Source organism: Chiloscyllium punctatum, chromosome 2, assembly GCF_047496795.1.
Source record: "Chiloscyllium punctatum isolate Juve2018m chromosome 2, sChiPun1.3, whole genome shotgun sequence".
NCBI lineage: Eukaryota > Metazoa > Chordata > Chondrichthyes > Orectolobiformes > Hemiscylliidae > Chiloscyllium > Chiloscyllium punctatum.
In genome coordinates, this window is record NC_092740.1 from 155,689,801 (window position 1) to 155,711,000 (window position 21,200).

The 21,200-nt window shown below is 43.5% G+C and overlaps 1 protein-coding gene across 7 annotated transcripts in view; it reads right to left on the bottom strand.

Moving 5' to 3' along the window:
- The window catches only part of kank1a (KN motif and ankyrin repeat domains 1a), a 260,651-nt gene that overhangs the window by 159,066 nt on the left and 80,385 nt on the right, over positions 1 to 21,200 (bottom strand). The window lies entirely within an intron of this gene.

Sequence of the window (21,200 nt, forward strand, 5' to 3'; positions counted from 1 at the left end):
TTCCAGCTTAGTGAGCAAACTTACAAGGACGAGGAATGTAACATGACTGCACTAGAAAAGCAGTTAGAGTAAAAGGAGTGATGTAGGGATCAGTGCAAGCTCCACTTTTACTTTGAGTTTATGGATGATTTGGACTCAAAGAAAGAGAGCAGAATTTGAGCAGGCTCATGGCAAGAATCGGCCATGTTCTCACAGTAAAAGGGGAACGTGGAGAACAATATTCCTTTTAAGCTGCACATCCAATCTTCCCCACACAGATGGTGCATGAGTGTACACAGCTGTACAAAACATTTAAAAGGGGCTGTCCACTTAACTAAAACACTTGGGAACTTCAAAGCAAAAAGGAACGTAGTTGGAGAGGTGGCGAGATTGAATTGAAGATTTTCAAAGGAACTTGGTGAGCAATGACGTGTTCTCTCAACTTTATTCAACAGTAGACGTGGGAGGGAACGGCCTGCACTCCAAAAGGAGTCAAGCTCAAAACTAATTCACCCAATCAACGTTTCTGTTGACAGTGGAACAAGCTCCTCAGGAGATGGTTGATGCATTTGGTATGGATGAGGTTAAATGAAAATTAATCTTCTTTCAGAAAATATTATAGGATACAGCATAAATGCCATGCGACACATAGCACATGCAGTATACTTAGAGGAAGCGGTGACTTTGGAATCAATGATGCACATAGGTTTTCCTCACAATGTGCAAGGGTTTGCTAAAGTAGCTTGGGAATTTCAATCCAATTCAACAAATCTGGAATTTAAAAACAAACTAGTGTTAGTAATAGCCGTACCAGCTTATTGTTAAAACTCAACAGGTAAACTGATGCGGTTTTAGTGAAGAAAATGTACTTTCTTATTTGTGACAAACTGGGTTGGTAGTCAGCTGCCTTCTGAAATGGCCTAATAAATTTTGTTTTAAATCATCATAATCTAATCAGACCATAACAGTTGTAGAAGAAAGTGAGGACTGCAGATGCTGGAGAGTCAAGGTTGATAAATCTGATAATCAAATACGATCTAACTGCACTATTGCTTTGCCAGTGCCTCATGCACTGCAACAATTCACCAGCTTTTGGAGTAACTGGGGATGGATAATAAAAACGTGGACCATGCAAACAGTTCTGCTTTTTCATGAATGAAATTTAAAAAAATCATTAACTCTTTTACTGACAGACAAAATACAACTCTCCCAAAAAGTCATGAGACTCTGGGAAACAATACAGGCAAGATAAAGAGAGCTTAATCATGGAGAGATTTCCATGATTAGAAACAGAAAGAATTTAATGAATCATGCCCAAGTATGTCTTTTACCATTATACCAATATTATGCAAACAAGACAGACTTGCCACAGTCATGTGCCCATGTTACGAAGTGCTATTATTATTAAAAAATCTGTCACATTGTGATTTCCAAATCGACAGAGCAGGGTACGGACAGCAATATCAAAGTGACTGTATCAAAGTGACAAAATCATCAAAGCCTAAGCAGCAGACTGGTACTATGTTTCACCACAGGCAGGAGATGAAAGCATGCTCCTTTACTGATTTCAACAAAAATTCTTCACAACACCTTTCATATTTCATCAACGTGGTAATTCTATACAGAATCTATCGAGTTCAGAAAGGTGCTCTGTAGCTAAGTGAAGGAGGTCAAGTGAATAAGGTTACTCCGCCCACAGCCAGATTCCAAATTGTTCAATCCAAAACCACTCCTGCTCAAAATGAACACACTGGGGTTTTGCAAATTTAAATTTTATTTTTAAAAAAAGGTTTAAAAAAAAAAATAATGTATTGATACAGAACTTTTAAGATAATAAATTGTCCCAAGTTGTTTCAGACAGGCAACAAAGCAGAAATTCATATTGTGCCACTAAAGGCAATATTAATTAACAAGCAAAATGTTGGTCAGATGAGGAATTTTAAGTTACATTTTAAAAGGATGAAGGAGAGTTAGAGGCAGAATGGCCTCAGAAGGAAATTTCTGATCTTAGAGTCTAGAAAGGTACAGCCAACAATGTGGAATAATTAAATTCAGAAATTCACGAGATAGCGTAGGGGGGCTGTTGGGCTAAAGGAGATTACAGGGTGGGGGAGGGGGACATGTGATTTGGAAGATGGTTAGGATTTTAAAATTAAATGCAGAGCTGGAAGGGCAACTATTGCATTCATTGAGCATAGATTGATGGGTCACTGGGACTTGCTGGTTCAGGTAAGGACACCGTTTTGGATGAGCTCAAGTTTACATGGATTTTCACGAAGTCTTCATAAAAGATACACTACACAACAGTATTTTGCAGACTTGGTCAGAAGTAGTTTTATTTAATTTGTGGGACAAGGGTACATAAAATATCCAGAATCGATCACAAGCCCATGGCCAGGAGATGGTCTTAACAGTTGAAAAATCAAATCAATTTGGAGACCATTGCTGCCCCACAAGAATTGGTGTTAAATTCATGGCTTTTTATGACTTCCATTAACAACCCAAATGGAAGTGTTGAGGGAACAGTCTGCAGGTTTGTTTTTATTCCTTCGTGGGATCTGGCTGTTGGTTCGAACAGTCCCTAATCACTCAGAGCAAGTTAAGAGTCAACCAAATTGCAGTCTGGGAGTCACATGTAGGCAAGACCAGACAACGATAGATATGTTTTTATAACCATCAACCACGATTTTCAGGAGGCCAGCTTTTCATTCGAGATCACTCCCACTGAATTTAAACTTCACCACCTCTCATGGAGAGAGTCGCGTCCATGTTCCAGAACGTTAGGCTTGGGTTCTGGATTACTCGTCCAGTGTCATTATCACAACCTTACTGCTTTCCCCAAATAAATACACAAAATCTAAGTACTAAGTTGGGTGGCACAGTGGTTAGCACTGCTGCATCACAGCGCCAGAGGCCTGGGTTCAATTCCCGTCTCTGGCAACTATCTGTGTGGAGTTTGCACATTCTCCCCATGTCTGCATGGGTTCCCCCCCCCACAGCCCAAAGATGTGCAGGCTAGGTGAACTGGCCATGCTAAATTGCCCATAGTGTTAGGCGAAGGGGTAAATGTAGGGGAGTGTGTCTGGGTGGGTTGCTCTTCGGAAGGTTGGTATGGACTTGTTGGGCCGAAGGGCCCGTTTCCACTCTAAGTAATCTAATAGTATGGATCTGCATTAAATACTGCAAGCAAATCTATCCCAAAATTGGATCTGTTTCTTTACTTTTCCTTTCTTTCAACTTTATTGATAACTATTTGTACAAACCGTTGGTCTTAGAGTCAGGGTCATACAGCACGGAAACAGACCCTTCGGTTCAACCAGCTCATGCTGACAATAATCCCAAACTCAACTAATCGCACCTGCCTGGCCCATATCCCTCCAAACCTTTCCTATTCGTGCATCTATCCAGACTTCTCAGACGACTCCTCTGGTGGATCTGGAAGTACCAGAGCTCGTAGCTCTGTTTGCTGTTTGTAACCATGCAAAGCCAGTCAGACATGTCTGAGGTACTTCTTGGTGAGGTATTTCAAGTGTCTCTTTGAGATGAGCAAAAGGAAGATCACTGTCACTTCCTAAGGTTCCAGTCTCCATGGTTACCACATTGCCCAGGTTTGTAGCTTTAAAATAATTATGGAAAAGGATAGGCTTTGTACAAAGTTAAGCTTCTAAATAGGAGTCAGGCCAATTTTAACAGTATGAAACAGGAACTTTCAAAAGGTGGTTGGGGTAGACTGTTCACAGATAAAGGAATGGCTGACAAGTAGGCGGCTTTCAAAGTGAGATAACGAGAGTTCCAAGGCATTGCGTTCTTAGATTAGATTAGATTACTTACAGTGTGGAAACAAGCCCTTCGGCCCAACAAGTCCACACCGCCCCACCGAAGCGCAACCCACCCATACCCCTACATCTACCCCTTACCTAACACTACGGGCAATTTAGCATGGCCAATTCACCTGACCTACACATCTTTGGACTGTGGGAGGAAACCGGAGCACCCAGAGGAAACCCACGCAGACATGGGGAGAACGTGCAAACTCCACACAGAGAGTCGCCTGAGGCGGGAATTGAACCCGGGTCTCTGGCGCTGTGAGGCAGCAGTGCTAACCACTGTGTCACCGTGCTGCCCACTCTTGTTAGAGTGAAGGGTAAGGATAGTAGCAGCGTGGAACAATGGATAAGATATTGAGGCTCTGCTCAAGAAAAAGGAGAAAGCATGTCAGGTATAGACATCTGGGTTCAGAGAATCTCAAAGAGTATAAGGGGTGTAGGAGTATTCTAAAGAGGGAAATCTGGAAGGCAAAAAAGTTTAACGATAATCCAAAGAGATTCTACAAGTATATTAAGACCAAAACAGCAACGAGGGAGAGAATAGGGCCCCTTGAAGATTAATAAGGTTGTCTATGTGTGGAGCAACAAGAGATGGGAGAGATATTAAACAAATATTTCACATCAGTATTTATTGTGGAGAAAGACATGGAAGCTAGGGAACTTGGGGAAATAAATATCACTGTCTTAAAAATCCATATTACAGAAGAGGTACTGCTGGAGGTCTTTAAAACGAAAGAAAAGGTGGATAAGTCTCCAGGACCTGACCAGGATGTTGTGAAAGTTAGGGAAGAAATTATGGGGTCCCTAGCCGAATCATCTACAGCCATAGGTAAGATGCCAGAGGACAGAGTGGTAGATATTGTCTACATGGACTTCAGTAAAGCCTCTGACAAGGTACCGCATGGTAGACTAATGAGTAAAGTTAGATCACATGGGATTCAGGGTGAGATTGCCAATTGGATACAAAACTTGCTTGACAGAAAGAGACAACGTCTGGTGGGGAGGGCTGTTTTCTAGACTGGAGGCCTGTGACCAATGTTGTTTCACAATCGGTACAAGGTGCACTTTTATTTGTCACTGAGATAAACAGCTTGGATGAGAACATGGTTAGTAAGTTTGCAGATGACACCAATATTGATGGTGTACTGGACAATGAAGGTGGCTATCCAAGATTACAAAAGGTTCATCATCAATTGGGCCACAGGCTGAGGAGCAGCAGATCGAGTTTAGTTTGAATTAATGTGAGACGTTACATTTTGGTCAAACGAATGAGGGCAGGATATATAGAGTTAATGTTAGGGACCTGGATAGAGTTGTTTAACAGAGAGACCTAGGGGTTCAGGGACATCATTCATTGATTGGCAGAGTGATGAAGGCGGCGTTTGCCTTCATTGCTCAGACCACTGAGTATGGGAATTGGGACTTCCTGTTGCGGTTGTACAGGACATTGGTGAGGGCATGTTTGGAGGTTCTGTTTCCTATTCATTCATGGGATAAGGGCCAGCAGTTATTGCCCATCCCTAATTGCCCAGAGGGCAGCTAAGAGTCAATGACATTGCTGTGGGTCTGGATTCACACGTAGGCCAGAGCAGTTAAGGATGGCAGATTTCTTCCCTAAAAGGGCATTAGTGAACCAAATGAGTTTTTTTCCAACGATCAATGGTCACCATTAGATCTTAATTTCAGATTCAAACCTGGATCCCCAGAACATTACCTGACTCTCTGGATTAATAGTCTCGCGATAATACCATTATGCTATCACCTCCCCCTTGTATACACAGTTCCAGTTGGCCGGCTATATAAAAGATGTTATCAAATTGGAGAGGATGCAGAAAAGATTTACAAGGATGTAACTGGGACTGGAGGGTTTGAGCTCTAGGGAGAGGCTGAGACTTCATCATTGGAGGATAGGAGTTTGAGGGGTGACCTTATAGAGATTTATAAAATCATGAGGGGCATAAATAAGATGAATAGCAAAGCTTTTTCTTTCCCCCTATGGTGGGGGAATTCAAAACCAGAGGGGATATTTTTAAGGTGAAAGCAGAAAAGGTTTAAAAAAGGGACCTGAGGGGCAACTTCTTCCACATAGAAGGTGGTTCATATGTGGAATGAACTGCTGGAGGAAATGGTAGATGCAGGTACAACATTCAAAGAAACATTTGGACAGGTATACAAGTAGGAAAGGTTTAGAGGGACAGGAGTCAAATACAGGCTAATGGGACCGGTTTAGTTTGGGAAACTTGGTCGGTATAGGTGGGTTGGACCAAAAGGTCTTTTTCTATGCTGTACGACTCTGAGACTCAATAAGGCAGTTTTCCATCATTTCTGGACCAGTAATGGCATCCTCCTTCCAACTTATACCTTAGCCAGGATATTTTCAACTCTCACCCCTGCATGAACACAACAACCACACATTACCATCCAACAAGTTGTGAAGCAGTGATCAATAAATACCATTTAACAAAACTTTTTCCCAGATGATGTGGAGGTACAGATGTTGGACTGGGATGGACAAAAGTTAAAAATCACAACACCAGGTGAGTGTCCAACAGATTTATTTGGAAGCACTTGCTTTCGGAGTGCTGCCCCTGAAGAAGAGACAGAGCCTCGAAAGCTAGTGTTTCCAAATAATCCTGTTGGACTATAACCCAGTGTCGTGTGATTTTTTAATTTTTCCCAGGTCATTGAAACCATTTTTTATTCTTCTGAAAAATGGAAGCATTAATTAATACTGTAATTGAAACAGCGATTTCCAACAGACATTTTTTTACAAGCTAAATTGAAGTCTGTGAAATCTGTAAGATTCCAGAAACCAAAGTAATTTATTTGATTTGAGTAAAATACTGAAAGTAATTCTGATCCTAAACAAAAACCTACAATTCAAATAAACGTTTTTAAATCGACAGTTTTTAGCACGACCTTGGTACATCACCACTCAGAGGAGAGTGCATTTACTTTATCAGCAACAGACTGTCAATTGACCAGTGCTTTGATCCATAAAACTGTTAGCTCAACACTGCACCAACTCACTGTGTGCCAAATATGTATGGAACAAATGGAGCCCTTATCAGTTGTGTACACAGTTCACATAACATGCTGCTACTTTGCTCATTTTTAGCTCACACTGTGATAAGCAAATCTAATTTCCAAATTATTCTTACAACTGTCAAAAATCACTGTTCAAGAAAACAGATTCAAATGGTGTAGGTGAAGGTTGTTATCTTCAACAATGCAGCATTGTTGGCAACGTCAGGATTTGCCACCTTGTCCCTAATTGCCCCTTAAACCAAGAGGTTTGTTAGGCCATTTTAGAGGGCAGTTGAGAGTCAACTGTATTGCAGTGGGTCTGGAGTCACATGTAGCCAAGTTGACAAATTATTTAGAATATAGAGTGAACTATATAGGTTTGTACAGGATTCGTGAAATGTGATGATAGCTTTAGAAATTTTGGACTTGAATATGTGACCAAAGCCTTAATCTGTGGCTTTGGTTAAATGCTCCAGAAATTACCATAGGTCTTCCTTGTGTCACTTGTGAAGAGTGGTCAGAATTGATTGGAGCTGTGGTCTGATTGTAATTTAGATGGGAGGGAATCCTCCAAACTTACAGATGTGCAGCTGGAATAGTTAGCAGGCCACTACAAGCTGCTCTTCCACAATGGAATAAGGCAAAACAAAGACAACGATTCCAAATGCATCTCACACTGAGGGGCCAATATGATAATTACCCTAATGGTCACCAGGTGAATTATAATCTGTATAGAAAGAAAGAGTGTCAGTTTAAAAAGAGAACTACAAATTTCTCAGGCCGCCAGCTGCAGTTGTGGCAAGCTTTTGAGTTGAGATGGACACACAGCAGTCTCCCCAATTTTCTTTGTGGAGCTAATCAATCCTCCGAAATAAATTGGACCAATCTCAAATCTCCTTTAAAATACAAGCACCACAATACATGATATCCACAGAAATGTTCGTTACTACTTAAAACAAAAACTCAATTCACAAATAAGGTCTTGAATAAATAATGACAAGGTCACTGCTGCTTCAAGTGACTAAGCAAGTTGAAATTTCATTATAATTTAGAAGTTTTCTTTAAAAAGTATGGGATCAATTATATAAGCCAGTTCCTTTTTCTATAAAAAAGGTGAGAGTATGCATAGTTGTCTTTGCAGGAGTACATAATCTGAAATTTATTCCAGAGTGGATTATTCACTTGGGTTACAACCTGGTTGAAATCACATACAAAAGAGCCCTCAGAGCTCTGTTGAGGATGAGCTGTCCAGTAGTTCAGTATGGTTGCATGCTGAGGACAGAGACTCACTGAAGCAGCTGAGATTCTGATTGCTGGAACGGTTTCTGTGCCCATTTGATAACATTGATGGCTCCAGGTCACCCTGATTTCTGGACTCTCCACAGATGTATGTCACTTTTGGTGAAGAATATGCCTGTGCAACTTGGATGAATTTCCTTAGCCTCTCAAGGAACCGGAGGTGGTGTTGGTACTGGGTCCACTTTGGTTTCTCATTTATATAAATGATTTGGATCAGAATACAGAAGATATGGCTCGTAAGCTTGCAGATGACACCGAAATTGGTGGTATAGTGGACACTGAAGATTATAAAGTTGCAATGGGATATTGCTCAGTTGGGTCAATGGGCTGAGGAGTGGCAGGTGGAGGCTAATTTGAATAAATGTGAGGTATTGCAAGTTGGTAATACAAACAAAGACAGGACTTATACAGGACTTATACAATTAATGGTAGGGCCCTGGGTAGTGGTATAGAATAGAGAAACCTTGGGGTTCAGGGACATAATTCTTTGAACTTTGTGTCTTAGGTAGAAGTGTAGTTAAGGTTTAGCATGCTTGGTTTCATTGCTCAGACCTTTGAGTACAGGAGTTGGGACGTCATGATGAGGTTGTCCAGGACATTGGTGAGGTCTCTTCTGGAGTACTGTGCCCCCTTCTGTAGGAAGGATATTAGTAATCTGGAGAGCATTCAGAAAAGATTTAACAGAAACGTTGACACGAACAGAGGGTTCGAGATATAAAAATAGGTCGGAAAGACTGAGAATTGTTCCACCGGGGCATAGGAGGTTGAGGAGTGATCGTACAGATCTTTATAAAATCATAAGGGGCATAGATAAAGGTGAATGACAAGAGTCTTTTCCCTTTTGGAGGGGGGGGGGGGAGGAGAAAGCGGAGAGAGAGCGAGAGACAGAGAGAGATCAAATTTAGGGGGCATCTTTTTGAAGCAAGAGGAGAAAGATTTGAAAAGGACATCAGGGCATTTTCTTTTTGAAAACCAGAAAGAGTGGTTCGTCTGTGGAATTGAACTATCATAGAAAGTGGTGGGTGGAGGTCATCATAGAATCCCTACAGTGTGGAACAGGCCTTTCAGCCCAACAAATCCACACTGACCCTCCGAAGAGTGACCCACCCACACCTATTTCCACAAGCCCATTACTCTACATTTTACCCCTAACTAACACATCCCTGAACACTATGGGCAGCTTAGGCTAGTGAATTGGCCAAGCTATGTCCCAAAAATCTAGCATGATACTGCCTCAATGCTTTGGAGTTGAGAAAACTACACAGATAAAGTTGGAAGCAAAGTCAGGTAGTTAAGCTTTCTTGAAAGAGGGCACTGTAAACAGCTGGCAACTATGATTAATTTCACAAGATATGTAACACATCAAAAAGTGATTTTGGGTGGAATGCAAATTAATTTTGAACATCATACTGTATTCAAGAAAAGGGAGAGGAAGGTAAAAGATGGGGAAGCTATTCCACTACAGTTTGAATTCTTTTCAAAATGGCATTAACGTGGAATGAGATGTCCAGAATACAGGCAAAGCAGTTATTAGGATCATTGCTGAGTTAACAGATTATAATTGTGGGGAAATGCCACTATTAATTTGTGGCTGCTACCTTTGCAACTCCCAAAATTAAAATCCTATTTTCAGTGATTGTGACACTTGAGAGCCAAGGAGAGGGAGTGGTGAATTAAAGAAAGCAGCCCTCAATCAAAACAGGGTGCATATTTCTCAGAATAACACACAGGTCAGTGAGCAGTCAGTCAAGAAACAATCGCTTCACTTTTCACAATTCACTTATTATCCCAAGTTTTTTAAAAAACGTTTATTCAGGTTTCTATTTTTAAATTTGAAGCTTAATTCATTTTCTTTCCCAACCACAATTTTACAAAAGACGGTGAACAAGAGAGGACATGGTACAAAGTGTTTTAATATTGGCAGCGTATTATATCAACACTTAAGTCATTGTTACTAAGGTCCATCGAGCACAAATACATTTAAAAAACTAATTCTTTCACATTTCTCACCAAACTGTCCAATCAGAAGGAATTGGTTTGGAATGAGTTTATGTACATGGCTCAAATATTTCACCAGAATGCTAAGACACTTGCTGCAGTATATCACTGCTGCTCCTGCTCAGCTTATACCACATTATCAGATTTCCAGCATAAGCTACTTCCTAGCCACTAGGAATTGAAACTTTGGAATAATTCCTCATCAAACTATCAAGCCTGATTGTACTACCCCACTTCACAAATGAAATCACCAAACCAAGCATGAAGCGGAGACAAAATGCTCTAGAGTAAGAACAAGAACAATACAGAACAGGAAGAGGCCCTTCGGCCCTTCAAACCTTCACTGACACCTTTTGTCCTTCCACACTAAAACGGTCTTCGCTTACAGGATCCATACCCCTCTATTCCCTTCCTTTTTATGAGTCTGTCCAGGTGCTTCTCGAATGCTGCTATTGCGTCTGCCTCCATCATCTCCTCGGGCAGTACATTCCAGGCACTCCCCATCCTTTGCGAGAAAATCTTGCCTCGCACATCTCTCTTTAAACTCCCCACTCCCAGCACCTCGGATAAGTCCTCCTGATCTGGCTTCTTCAGCAGCCCCGGGGATTCAAGGATGACCTGCTCCCATTCCCATGGGGGTTGGGGGAGGGGGGGGGGGGGGGTGGGTGGGGTTGGTGGTGGTGGGGGGGGCTGGTTTTGCTGTGGTTGAGGAATACAATGCTGGAGCCTTACACTCCACTGATGCAGGTTGGGAGCAGGTGCCCCCCATCTCATGCCACTTTTTTTTACTAAGTAACTCATGCCAGTTAAAAATTAAAAATTATTAAAACAAGTAATTTTAGAATTGAAATGCTTACAGATTTTCTTCATTGGTTCTGGAAATGCAAACTGATACTACACGAAGATTAATCTACCATTTTCTCTGATGTTCTTGTGGGAAACAGCCTTAGCTCATGCACCAAGCTGCACAAGTTTAGAAAAGACTCTCATCATGGTCTACGCTAAAGCAGCTGATATCAAATCGACTGCAACTTTCCAGAACTACAAGGAAATACAAATATACCCATCTTTGACTGCCATCAGTTATTTTGACTGAAACAGGCACATATTTTAAAATTTCCTTTAAATTCATTCACAGGATTTGGGTGTCACTGGCTAGACCAGCATTCGCTGCCTATCCCGAATTCCCCAGGGGGCAGTTAAGAGTCAACCACATTGCTGTGGGTCTCAATTCATATATGTCGGCCAGACTGGGTAAAGATGGCAGATTTCCTTCCCTATAGGACATTAATGAACCAGATGGGATTTCTTTTTTTAAAAAACCAGAATTGACAGTAGTTTTATGATCATTAGACCCTTACTTCCAGATTTTGTTTTTCAAATCTGCTGGGGTGGGTCTAGATCGCCAGACAATTAGCTGGATCGCTGTATTAATAGTCTAACGATAATACTATATCAGTTAAAAAGATCAGTTTGTTTGAGGTATCCTATAGAGTCAGGAGGGCAATAACATTTAGAAACACAATTACACACAAGATTCTACTGAGTCTCCACAGCCTGAAAGTGATACATGTCTATATTTTAATGCATTTTGACAATGAGGGTCAGGCTATTGAAACATACATTTATCTGTGTGTATTGGTTGGGTTTGGTGCGCATAAAGTTACCTTAAATTGTAAAATGATTAAACTAAAATACTGTGGATGTTGGAAATCTGAAATGCAAGCAAGAGGCTGCATATGTGAAGAGAAACAGAAGTAACATTTCAAGTCCAATATGACTTGTTCAGAACATACACGATGGGCAGTATTGACAGGACAGCTGTTTTACCTTCAAGAGTGTGGGGTGCTGGAAAAGCACAAGCAGGTCAGGCAGCATCAGAGGAGCAGGAGAATCGACATTTTGGGCATAAGCCCTTCATTAAGAATAAGGCTTGTGGGCCGAGGGGTGAGGGGCAGGGCTGGGGGTGTGGAAGGGGAATGGATAAACTGGTGAAATCCACAGTAATCCCATGTGGTTACAGTGTCCCAAGGCAGAAAATGAGGCGTTCTTCCTCCAGGCATTGGGTGGTTAGGGTTTGGCCGAGGAGGCGGCCCAGGACCTGCATGTTCTTGGTGAAGTGGAAGGGGGAGTTAAAGGAGTGGGGTTGTTCGATGCGGGTGTCCCAGAGATGCTCTCTGAAGCGCTCTGCAGTTGGCATCCTGTCTCCCCAATGTGCAGGAGACCACACCGGGTACAACGGACACAGTAGGTGACCTGTGTGAAGCTGCAGGAAAATTTCTATCAGATGTGGAAGGATTCTTTGGGATTTTGAATGGAGATTGGTGGGGGGGGTGGAAAGTGTGCACACCCTTCTTGTGGTGGCAGGGGAAGGTGCTGGGAGTGGGCTGTGGGCTGGTAGGGTGTGTGGATCTGACAAGGGACTCATGGAGGGAATGATCTCTCCGGAACACTGATCGGGCTGGGGAGGGAAATATATCCCTAGTAGCAGGGTCTGTTGTACATAGCAGAAGTGGTGGAGGATTATGCGATGTAGCCAGGAGGTTGGTGGGGTGAGCAGTGAGGACCAGGGGGGTTTCTGTCCTTGTTGATTTGGGAAGGGTGGGTTCAAGGGAGGTGGTGCAGGAAGCTGTTTTACCTTTCCTATTTCTTCTGACTGTTTCAAAATGCTAAGTTGTGTCAGTCTTTTCTCAGAAGTTTAACAATGCTAAGTGGTCAAAATAACCAGAATACGGAAAACAGTTACAAAGCATCTACACAGTAAGAGTTCCTGAATATTTTGTTAAGCCAACATAGGGGCAAGACAACACCAAAAGTCTTATCAGTGCTTCATTGACCCAGGGCTTGAATTGTCCAAAGTAGAAAACGCAAGTCCGTTTACTTAGAGCAACGTGCAATTCGACACATCAGTCACATCTTTCAGGAGTTCTTATTACAGGGAGATAAAAACAACAGAATCATGCTGGCAATTGGAAAACATTCAAACACTGTGCACATGATCAAAGGTGACATTTTCCTTGTGTATTTTATCATAGTGACCAGCAGTTGAATTCAGAGGCGGCATTTATTAAAAAAAGTTTTACTTATCTTGAGTCAATACAATTTATTAAGCAACTTACTTCCCCAAATACCAAATGGAATCAGTTTTCCCAAGCAACTTGTATGTCAGAACAGGCAAATGAAAAAAACAATCAACTTGCTGGATAAGCAAGAGAAACTTCTGAAATATCATGACAAAAATCTTTTAACCAGTATTGAATTCTGCAGCTTCATTTATTTGTGGACTAACAGTAGAAGGAGAAATGATGTGCAATATTTAATATTGAACAGTCATGTTTTTATAATTTCTTGCTGCTTTCTGCAAAGAGTGAAATAAGATTATAAAATTGTGAGGGTCATAGGTCGGGTAGACAGGAAGAAATTTCTCCTTTTGCTGGAGAGATCAATAACTAGGGGCATAGAATTATCGTCAAGAGTGTGGTACTGGAAAAGCACAGCAGGCTTTGTCTGAGGAGCAGGAAAAATCAATGTTTCGGGCAAAAGCCCTTCACCATGACCTGTGCTTTTCCAGCACCACACTCGACTATAATACTCAGCATCTGCAATCCTCACTTTTGCATAGATTTATAGGAAAGGGGCAGACGGTTGAGAGATATGAAGAAAAACCTTTTCACCCAGGAGATGGCGAGAATCTGTAACGCATTGCCTGTAAGGGTGGGTGAGGCAGAAACCAGTATAATACTGTAGTAGTATTTAGATGTGTACTTGTGATGTAAAAAAGTGTACAAGGCTATGGACCAAGTGCTGGAAAATGGAATTCGAATGTAGTTAGGTGATTCTTTTTAACCAAGATGGATGTGCTGGGCCAAACAGCCTTTTATCCTGCGCTGCAGATCTCAGTTACTAAAGGGCAGAATGTAAATAAAACTGGTTTAATTGACCTATGTTATAATACTGAGAGAACAATAATTTACTAAGGCCCAAATGGATCACTGCATCTGCAACTTGCCAGCAACTGCTATAACAACTGCTATTATGATACTTATTATTGCATTTCACAGGGTTTTACAAGACCTTTGTGCAGATATACAGTTCACAAATTTGTGCAAGTAACAAGAAAAATTTAGTTCTACAAGATTTAGAATTCAGCATGCAACCGTCTCTGAAAGTTGTTTTTGTTACAATGGATCTTCCAGTTTAGCTGCACTCAGTGAAGGGAGTACGTGATAAGACCCGCTATTGTATGCTGTTTTTGTCCACTGAGTAGTTTTGCGTTTGAAGGACGTCTGCATTACCATGATGCAGCAGCAACATAAATCCTGATGAAGCAGGTGCAGGCAGTGAACAGGTTTCATGTTTGAAAGGACAAAAAGGCACCACATATCTCACTCCAGCGTTCTGAAACATAGTCAGCTACACTTCATAGTCACTCCTTTTACTTTGGGAGTTCTAACCAATTCACATTCTTCAAGTTCCAATTAACTCCTTTTATCCCCCTGTGGCCTTTAGCAAGTTTTCTTTTCCACAGAGGTTTAATTTTCTTTCGCATTTATCTCCATTGCGATCTTACATAAAGCGTACTGACCTTGTCAGGAATTTGCCTCTTTTGAAAGCACAGCATTTCTGCTTTAATTACTTCCTGACTCTGCCACTTGAAAATTCTCTTTTTTTTAAATTAAACAAAAACAGCAGTCAAATTGAAGGGAAAGGTAGCACTTTTAAATTCAGATTGCACTAACACCAGGCTATGGCTTCAGTTTATCACAGCATTTGAAAACAGTGCACTTTTTCAATGTATTAAACTACATCAAAATAAAATTTTCACTCATTATATGGAAGAGAGAGAAGGGAGGCGAAAAGTGAATCCTAAAAACATCCTAAATACAGCGTTAAAAATTGCCAACACTTAAATGGGAACACAACCTTGTAATTTTGGCTGCTGGTATCCCTTTCTAATGAAAGAGCAGGGTTAGAAAGATAGGAATTAGAAATGCATAGAAGTCATAAGTATATCAATGCTGAAGGCATCAAGCTTATTTTCTATTGAGATCTACTGAGGGGTGGCATGGTGGCTCAGTGGTTAGCACTGCTGTCACACAGCGCCAGAGACCCAGGTTTGATTCCACCCTCAGACGACCGAGTGTGTGGAGTTTGCACATTCGCCCAGTGTCTGTGTGGGTTTCCTCCGGGTGCTCCGGTTTCCTCTCCCAGTCCAAAGGTGCTGTGAGGTAGCACTGCTAACCACTGAGCCACCGTACCACCCAATCACTTAGCTCTGTCTATCATTTACTACTTAAAGCTGTTTGGTATGCAAGTTGTCCTGTTTTGTAGCTTCACTGGGGTGACACTTCATTTTTGGTATTCCTGGTGCTGCTTCCAGCATACAGTCCTGCATCCTCCATTGAACCAGACTGTAAACTGTATTCAAAACAATTCTTTAGCAGCTAATGGTCCACATGAGCATTGGTGAAGTAATCTCGAGTTGCCAGCTTTGTTGAAAGTCTATATCATTTAGCGATGCCATACATGATGATATCCTCAAACTGAAATGTTAAAAAATGGTGCAATTTCTTTAATAATTGAAAAACAGGCAATTTGGATTTTTCTTCTTAAGTGAGATTGCTTCAGAGTCATTTGCCTTCCAACATTTACCGTAAGACTGTAAGAAATCAGACCAGGAGGCGGCTGTTCGGTCCCTCGGCCTGCTCCACCATTCAACAGGATCATGGCTCCTCCAGTCAAACTTTCCTGCCTATATCCCATAATCTTGATTTCCCAGCTGGAGAATCAATCCCTCTCTGCCTTAAAAAACACAAGGACTCTTCCACAAACCACACCCCCAACACAACTCGCTTACTCTCAGCACTAGCTCCTTTCACACACCATCCAATTATCTTCAAGAAATCAGAAGGACGAGAACCACATCCCAGCTAAATTCCGTGTATGATAGTGTTGTCTTCCTCTTTCTTCATCTCAATTTGTACTCTTGGCTCAATACTAGCACTCTCCCTATCAAACTCATGTTAGTACACAAATCCCTTACCTTCTCAGCACTGACCTGATCACGTCGCCATTTCTTGAGCTCAAGATTATCAGGAAGGCATTTTGAATTGCACATAAATTGGATTACACCTCTTCCCACCCTATCTCTTGCAAAAATGCCATCCAGTATTCCCAATTTCTCCGCCTCCGCCGTATCTGCTCCCAGGAGGACCAGTTCCACCATAGGACACACCAGATGGCCTCCTTCTTTAGAGACCCCAATTTCCCTTCCCACGTGGTTAAAGATGCCCTCCAACGCATCTCGTCCACATCCCGCACCTCCGCCCTCAGACCCCACCCCTCCAACCGTAACAAGGACAGAACGCCCCTGGTGCTCACCTTCCACCCTACAAACCTTCGCATCAACCAAATCATCCACCGACATTTCCGCCACCTCCAAAAAAGACCCCACCACCAGGGATATATTTCCCTCCCCACCCCTTTCCGCCTTCCGCAAAGACCGTTCCCTCCGTGACTACCTGGTCAGGTCCACACCCCTCTACGACCCACCCTCCCATTCTGGCACTTTCCCCTGCCACCGCAGGAACTGTAAAACCTGTGCCCACACCTCCTCCCTCACCTCTATCCAAGGCCCTAAAGGAGCCTTCCACATCCAAAGTTTCACCTGCACATCCACCAATATCATTTATTGTATCCGTTGCTCCCGATGCGGTCTCCTCTACATTGGGGAGACTGGGCGCCTCCTAGCAGAACACTTTAGGGAACATCTCCGAGACACCCGCACCAATCAACCAAACCGCCCCGTGGCCCAACATTTCAACTCCCCCTCCCACTCTGCCGAAGACATGGAGGTCCTGGGCCTCCTTCACCGCTGCTCTCTCACCACCAGACGCCTGGAGGAAGAACGCCTCATCTTCCGCCTCGGAACACTTCAACCCCAGGGCATCAATGTGGACTTCAACAGCTTCCTCATTTCCCCTTCCCCCACCTCATCCTAGTTTCAAACTTCCAGCTCAGTTACTGCCTCCTTGACTTGTCCGACCTGCCTATCTCCTTTTCCACCTATCCACTCCACCCTCTCCTCCCTGACCTATCACCTTCATCTCCTCCCCCACTCACCCATTGTACTCTATGCTACTCTCTCCCCACCCCCACCCTCCTCTAGCTTATCTCTCCATGCTTCAGGCTCACTCCCTTTATTCCTGATGAAGGGCTTTTGCCCGAAACGTTGATTTCGCTGCTCGTTGGATGCTGCCTGAACTGCTGTGCTCTTCCAGCACCACTAATCCAGTATTTGATTTTCAGCATCTGCAGTCATTGTTTTTACCATAAATTGTTCAGTCAGGCTTTAAAATGTAGAAAAGCGCAGCAGGTCAGGCAGCATCCAAGGAACAGGTGAATCGACGTTTCTGGCATCAGCCCTTCTTCAGGAATGAGGAAAGTGTGTCCACCAGACTAAGATAAAAGGTAGGGAGGAGGGACTTGGGGGAGGCGTGTTGGAAATGCGATAGGTGGAGGGAGGTCAAGGTGAGGGTGATAGGCCGGAATGGGGTGGGGGCGGAGAGGTCGGAAAGAAGATTGCAGGTTAGGAAGGCGGTGCAGAGTTTGAGGGATTTGATGGAGACAAGGTGGGGGGGGGGGGAGGGAAATGAGGAAACTGGAGGAGAAATCTGAGTTCATTCCTTGTGGTTGGAGGGTTCCTAGGCGGAAGATGAGGCGCTCTTCCTCCAACTGTTGTGTTGTTATGGTCTGGCGATGGAGGAGTCAAGGACCTGTATGTCCTTGGTGAAGTGGGAGGGTTGAAGTGTTGGGCTATGGGGTGGTTAGGTTGGTTGGTCCGGGTGTCCCAGAGGTGTTCCCTGGAACGTTCTGCACGTAGGCAGCCTGTCTCCCCAATATAGGGGGGGCCGCATCGGGTGCTGTAGATGTGTGAGGAGGAGGAGGGAGGAGGGAGGAGGGAGGAGGGAGGAGGGAGGAGGAGGGAGGAGGAGGGAGGAGGAGGAGGGAGGAGGAGGAGGGAGGAGGAGGAGGGAGGAGGAGGAGGAGGAGGAGGGAGGAGGGAGGAGGGAGGAGGAGGAGGGAGGAGGGAGGAGGGAGGAGGAGGAGGAGGAGGGAGGAGGAGGAGGAGGAGGAGGAGGAGGAGGGAGGAGGGAGGAGGGAGGAGGAGGAGGAGGAGGAGGAGGAGGAGGAGGAGGAGGAGGAGGAGGAGGAGGAGGAGGAGGAGGAGGAGGAGGAGGAGGAGGAGGAGGAGGAGGAGGAGGAGGAGGAGGAAGAAGAAGAAGAATGTGGGCGCAAGTTTTGCATTTCTTGCGGTTGCAGGGGAAGGTGCTGGGAGTGGAGGTTGGGTTGGTGGGGGGGGTGTGGACCTGACGAGGAAGTCATGGAGGGAGTGGTCTTTTCAGACCTCTGATAGCGGAGGGAAGGGAAATATATCCTGACCTCTCCGCCCCCACCCCACTCTGGCCGATCACCCTCACCTCGACCTCCTTCCACCTATCACATTTCCAACACCCCTCCCCCGAGTCCCTCCTCCCTACCTTTTATCTTAGCCTGCTGGACACACTTTCCTCATTCCTAAAGAAGGGCTCATGCTCGAAACGTCGATTCTCCTGTTCCTTGGATGCTGCCTGACCTGCTGCGCTTTTCCAGCAACACATTTTCAGCTCTGATCTCCAGCATTTGCAGTCCTCACCTTCTCCTTTAAAATGTAGAAAGTTTGTTTTTCGAATTCAAATTTCCATTTAAACCCAACTGATAGATCAAAATGCTGGAAAAGCTCAGCAGGTCTGGCAGCATCAGTGGAGAGAAATCAGAATTAAAGTTTCAGGTTTGGTGACCTTTCCTCAGAACTGATGGTAGTAAGGAAAACAGTTGGTTTTATGCCAAAGATTTGGAGGGGGGGGGGGGGGGGGGGGGGGAGGAGGAGGGATAAGGAGTAAACGATAGGCAGGGATACAGCCCATTGAGGCAGGAACAGTTGAACAGACAAAGGAATGGATAACAATCTGGTTAGGAGTGAATAGCTGCTAATGCACCCTCAGTTCTTTCAGTTTTCCTGAAGTGAAATGTTCAATCTCTCTTAATGAAGGCAGTCACATGATATCAGTGAGTGTAAGTGGTTCTATTCATAGAACTGTACAATACAGAAGAGACCCTTTGGCCCATCCACTTCAAAAACAACAAAAAAAAAGCACCACTATCTACACAAGACCCACTCCCCTGCACAAGGAGCATAACTGCAAGTGTTATGATGCTTCAAGTGGTTACCCCAATATTTGTTAAAGACGTTGAGGTCTGCCACTCCCCTCTGAGGCAGTGAATCCCAGAACCCAGTCCTCCGGGTGGGGGAAAATAAAAGGTTTTCCTCAAATCCCCTTAAACCTCCTGCCCTTGACTTTAAGATTACACCCTTGGTTATTTTCTTTACCTCAGGGGAACAGCTGCTTTTTATTCACCCTCACGGTGGCACAGTGGTTAGCACTGCTGCCTCACAGCGCCAGAGACCCGGGTTCAATTCCCAGGCGACTGACTGTGTGGAGTTTGCACGTTCTCCCCGTGTCTGCGTGGGCTTCCTCCGGGTGCTCCGGTTTCCTCCCACACTCCAAAGATTTGCAGGTCAGGTGAATTGGCCATGCTAAATTGTCCGTAGTGTTAGGTAAGGGGTAGATATAGATGTAGGGGTATGGGTGGGTTACGCTTCGGCGGGGCGGTGTGGACTTGTTGGGCCGAAGGGCCTGTTTCCACACTGTCAGTAATCTAATCTAATCTAATCTAATCTAATCTCTCCTTACCCCTCACAATCTTAAACACCTATGAAGACACCCCTCAACCTTCCCTGTTCCAAAGAAAACAACCAGAGTCTATCCAGTGTCCCTTCATCATGGAAATGCTCCATCCCAAGCAACATCCTCGTGAGTCTCCTCTACACCCCCTCCACTGCTATCACATCCTTCCTATAGTGTGGTGACCAGAACTAGACACAGTACTCCAGCTGAGGCCAAGCAAGGTTTTGTACAGCTCCAACAATGACCTCCCTGCTTTTAAAAAAATCTATGCCTGACTAATAACGGTAAGTGTCCCATATTCCTTCTTAACTCCCCTATTCACCTGTCCTGCAGCCTCCAGGGATCAGTGGACAAGCATCCAAAGATCCCGGAGCTTCCTAGCGGCCTGCCATTCACTGAGCACTGCTTCGTCTGGTTCCTTCTTCCAAAGTACATCACCACACATATAATCAGGGTTAAATTACATCTGCTGCTGATCCTCTATCTGACCAATCTGTTTATATCCTCCTGTAACTCAAGATGATTCCTCTGTCAGACCCTCCGCCAATCTTTGTCATCTGCAAACTTACTTACAATCCCGCAACAGCCCAACATTTTTATCTACAAACATAATTATAAATATTACCAACAATAAGGGACCCAGAATTGATCCCTGCAGCACACCACTGCACACACAAACAGCCTTCTACCAACACTGGCACCTGCCAGTCACCCATAAATGTTCAGAAAGTGATTAGTTTTCAAAATAATTCCATTAGTCGCAATTGAAATCTGTTGGAATCTCCCTAAACACATTACAAACAAAAAACAAACTATGCATTGCAAAAAAAAACAAAAACTTTAGAATTATTCTACAATTGAGGTGTTATTTACTGGCCAAGTTCAAATATTGATTTTAGCATGCCTCAGACATTAACAAAGATAAAAATGTTTCCTGACAATGGATTCAATATGCTTTCTGTGTTACACCTGCTTGTCAATTTTCTAAGTCCATTTCAGGTAGCAATATCAAAAGAACACAGTAATAGGAGGGCAACAAGTGACAAAAGGCAAATTAAGGTTCAGCTTAGACATCTTTTTCAAAAGGTTGCACAAAATGTTGACATAACTGAGTGCCTTCTATATCCATTAGCTACCATGATTTATAACAGTGTTAATGATTAAAACTCTCAGCAAAAGTGATCTAATATAGCCTGGCAAATTTGGAACAGCTGAACTTGCGCTTTACAAAGATTTCATGCCCGATTACTTGACCTGGCTGGTGGAAGAGAAATGTAACTAT